At 48.9% G+C, this 4,423-nt stretch overlaps 1 long non-coding RNA gene across 1 annotated transcript; it reads left to right on the forward strand.

Annotated features, from left to right (window-relative positions):
* Window positions 1-772: 772 nt before the first annotated feature.
* LOC140384868 (uncharacterized) lies at window positions 773-2,161 on the forward strand. The gene is made up of 2 exons (XR_011933181.1): window positions 773-824; window positions 1,742-2,161. It is a non-coding gene; the product is annotated as an uncharacterized lncRNA (long non-coding RNA).
* Window positions 2,162-4,423: the final 2,262 nt, after the last annotated feature.

Below are 4,423 nucleotides of genomic sequence, written 5' to 3' on the forward strand. Positions count from 1 at the left end.
TGGCTGACAGTAACTGATAATATTTCTGTTGTATTAGATTAAGTTTCTAAGTGGTCAAGTCCCAAGGCTGTGTACAGAATGCTTTCCCTGTAAACTGGCAGCCTGAAAGGTTGATTTGATTTAAAGTGGTAACTAGTTGGAGCTGCAGGTGTCAGTGTTGTCTTTGTGTCTGGGCTCCTGAAGCTGTGAAAGGTGGTAAAGTCCCTTGTGTCAGGAGAAGTGAAACTGCTGGAGAAAGGTGGGAGACTCCAGGAGTGAGGAACAACCTACAGTCTCAGTACTGATAGAGAATCTCCACATCGAGCAAAAATCCAAACATCCTAAATCCCACTGACTCAAGTAGAGACACAACCTGGGGAGGCACGGTCGCACAATCGTTAGCACTGTTGCTTCACAACGCCAGGGTCCCAGGTTCGATTTCCGGCTTGGGTCTGTGCAGAGTCTGCACATTCTCCCTGTGTCTGAGTTTCCTCCAAGTGCTCCAGTTTCCTCCCACAAGTCCCGGAAGTCGTGCTGTTAGGTGAACTGGGTATTCTGAGTTCTCTCTCAGTGTACCTGAACAGGTGCTGTGGTATGGCGACTAGGGGATTTTCACAGTAACTTCACTACAGTGTTAATGTCAGCCACTGATAAAGATTATTATTATACTATTAACCATCTGAAAAATTCCTGGTTTCCTCAGTGACACTGGTCTGCAGTGCACCCTCCCATCACTAGATGTGCTGCATCTGGAGGACTGACTATTTCCCTGGATCCTGCTCACAGACACAGCATCCAATGATATTAAGGTCAGTAATACAGGAGCGTCTGAGTGACTGAGGCAGGTGAGTCTTCATCCGGGTGTGTGTGAGTGACCCGGGTTAATCCCACACTCCAGGGACAGTTTAGATGGTGCTTGACTCTGTATCTAACCCATGCTGTACCTTCTATGTGAGTGTTTGATAAGACAGTGTTGTAGTGACCTAGCAAGGCCTAGATTTAGGCCCAATTTAAATTGGGTATTTTAAATTAAAGAATTCGCCCGATTAAATTAGATATCCGAAATTAAAGAATCGGGCATTTTAAAATCATACTGCAGTCAAACCTCAGGCAGGCTGTTGGAATTCAGACTTGATTAAAGTCAAATACACAACCACCAGACAAGTTGCCAGATATGCCTGGGCCTGTCCCATCAGTCACCCATCAAAGATCATCGCACTCTACTGAGACCCAGCAGAAGATCATTGCACCCCATCGAAATGCACAGGTCTATTGTCCATAGCCCAGATCGAGCCAGACTTTCCGTCAACCAGAGTTTCTCCTGTTACCTTATGTGGGAACAGGTTAAATGTAAGCAACACCATGGAGATGGACACTTGGGGGTGGGCCTCTGTGTCCTGTCAGGTGTCATAATATACACACAGGTATATGGTGGTGCACAGACAGGCAGTGATTGACTCACAGGATGGGCAGTGAACACACAGAACACAGCAGCCAATCACCAGACAGGACACGGCCACTATAAAGCCAGAGGGCACTAGTTTTCCCGCTCTCTTGGGACCCAGCCTCTGAGACAGTCAGAGCCCGTGAGCTCTGACTGTCACCATGTGGTAGTAAGATAGTCGTTCGGGTTAGCCTCAGGTCTCCAGTCAAGTCAGCACAGTGTCAACCCACAGTTAAAGTGTGTATGATAATTAAGAGTTCAATAAAATCGAGTTGCATTTCTTCAAGTGTTGGAAGCCTGTGTCTCTCACTGCTGCAGTAAACGCAGTCCTCGCAGACCCGGCATACCCAAGACATCATGGTACCAGGAGTGGGGTACCCGGCACACCCAACACGTCATCAGGCAGACATCAAGAAACCCACTGGGTATTGGGACCTCCTCCCGAGAACTCATTGGCTGGAAGTCAGAGAAGTTTCTGGAAAGGCGGGAAGAGAGGGGGATAAAGGTATGCGTCTCAGAAAGACCACTGGTGTGTGAGGTGTCCTTGACCAGACCAGAAGGAAGGAAGTGCTAACGAGAACCACCTTTGAGATGATGGTCCAGGGGAATTCCAGCGATCGATCTACAGCCTACCAAGCCATCGTTGCGGGTAGTGTACTGGAATCTGGAGTATCCTCTTGTTTTATGTGGGTATTTTAAGGGTTCGTAGTATTATTCTTATTAAACTTATTGAACCTTTACTTGTGTTTCTCCTTTGTCCATCTTGCAACTAAGGGCACCTGGGTAAAACTTTGATTGATATCCTGGTCACGGTATCTGAGATTTAGCAGATACAACAATGTCAACGTGGACAAGTTAATGCATCCCATTTTAAATGTGGAGAGGATATTTCTTCAAATTCATATCTTAGTGTTTTTAAATACTATGAGGGTTTCTGCTCTGTCACCCTTTCAGACAGAGTTCCAGACCCTCACCACCCTTTGGGTGAAAAAAATACTCCTCAAATCCCCTCTAATCTCCCTCCACTAATGACTTTAAATATCTGCTGCCTGGTTATTGAACTCTTTGCTCAGGGAAATCAGATTGAAACAATCCCATCAGCTGCCTCTGCCACTTCCTCCCCTCCTCCCCCCCCCCCCCCCCCCCTTCCACTGGCCCGCCTGGACAAACTTCCATGAATGCTTCCCCCTGCTCGAGCCTTAACTCACATCTTTCTCTCCTTTCTCTCCTATCTCCCCTCATGCCCTCTCTGAGCTCATCCTGTTCCCTCGACCCTATTCTCACTAAACTGCTGATCACCCAACGTTCTCTCCTTGGCCCCCACGTTGGCCGATTTTGTTCACGGTTCTCTCTCTTCAGATGTTGTCCCTCCTTTAAATCTACCTTTTCACCCCTTTCCTCAAAAGCAAACTTTGACCACCTCGGTCTTTGCAAGATGAGACTGGCAGCTATGAATTCCTAAGTTTTGGCATATAAATATCAGCCTTTACCAATGAAGTGGGTGCTGTCAAAGTCTTTGTGAAAGAGCAGACACTGGAATTGACAAGAGCTGAGAGTAAAGGTTGAAATTGCCAGATATTGACCATAATATTCCAATTCTTATTAACGGCTGTTTCAGAAAACTGGAGAATTGAAAATATTGCAGTTTTGGTGTCAGGATAAACTCCACAACAGCAGGTCCATCAATTTAACCTTGGTTTGGGGCAAATCTTGAACATTCAGGATGAAATTGTGGAAGTCACTGCCCTCAAGGGTGATGTAGGCAGAAACGAGGTTTCGCGTAACTTCTGTAATTTTCAATCCTATCCCTGAAGAAATAAGCCTGGTGTTTGTCATGATATTCAGGTAAACATCATAGCACAAACATACATATATACTGATGGACAGATCAACGGACCAATCAACACACACACAACACCACAGCCAATCGCAGGCAAGAGCACACACAGTACAAAACAGGGAACACAACACTTCCTGAGCATTCCAGCAGGAGACAGCTCAGGGCACAGAGCTCACAGCAAGCCACTCAGACATCCACCATGTGCTGAGTGCCACTACAAGATAGTATTAGGAATAGGTCCACAGATTCTAGGGTTATGATCGAACCTCAGTAACCAGTTTACCACTGTAAATAAATGTTAGTAATAAAACTGCGTTGTACCATTCGCAACCATGTTGGTTCGTCTGTGTAGCAGAGTACCCTACACATCAGTATTCGCTTTGCTTATTTTATGATCTTCTGAACCAACCTTTAGCGGTTGGTGAATTTGAATTCAAATATCCTCTGGTTGCTTTACTGCACTCAGATTCACCTTCCAAACGGTATGTGACATCCCAATTCTTCCCCCAGGATGAACAGCTTGGGCGAAATTCTCTGTTATCGGCGCGATATCCGCCGACCAGCGCCAAAAACGGCGCAAATCCCACCTGCATCACGCCGCCCCAAACGTCTCCGGCCCGGAATGGGCTAGCAGCGACGTGACGCTATCCGCACTGGCTCACGTGGTTCACGCCGTGCGGCGTCATGCATGCCGCACGGCGTAACGCGCATAAGACGCGCTGCTCCCCCCACCCGACCAGAAGACCCGACCGGATGGCCACCCGCCGCTCAGCCCCGAGGTTCCAGTCCCGCGACATTGAGGCGCTCCTGGACGCAGTGGAGCAGAGGAGGGAGGCCCTGTATCCCGGACACGGCCGCAGAGTCGCCCCACGCCACAGCCGGCGTCTGTGGAGGGAGGTGGCAGAGGCCGTCAGCGCTGTGGCCCTGACACCACGGACAGGCACCCAGTGCCACAAGAAGGTGAACAACCTCGTCAGAGCAGCCAGGGTGAGCCCCTCCTGCCCGATATCCATATCCCCCTCCCCATATCCCCCCTCCCCATATCTCCCCTCCCCCATATCCCCCCTCCCCCATATCCCCCATATTCCCCCTCCCCCATATCCCCCCTCCCCCATATCCCCCCTCCCCCATATCCCCCCTCCCCCATATCCCCCCTCCCC

Source organism: Scyliorhinus torazame, chromosome 10 (genome assembly GCF_047496885.1).
Source record: "Scyliorhinus torazame isolate Kashiwa2021f chromosome 10, sScyTor2.1, whole genome shotgun sequence".
Lineage (NCBI taxonomy): Eukaryota > Metazoa > Chordata > Chondrichthyes > Carcharhiniformes > Scyliorhinidae > Scyliorhinus > Scyliorhinus torazame.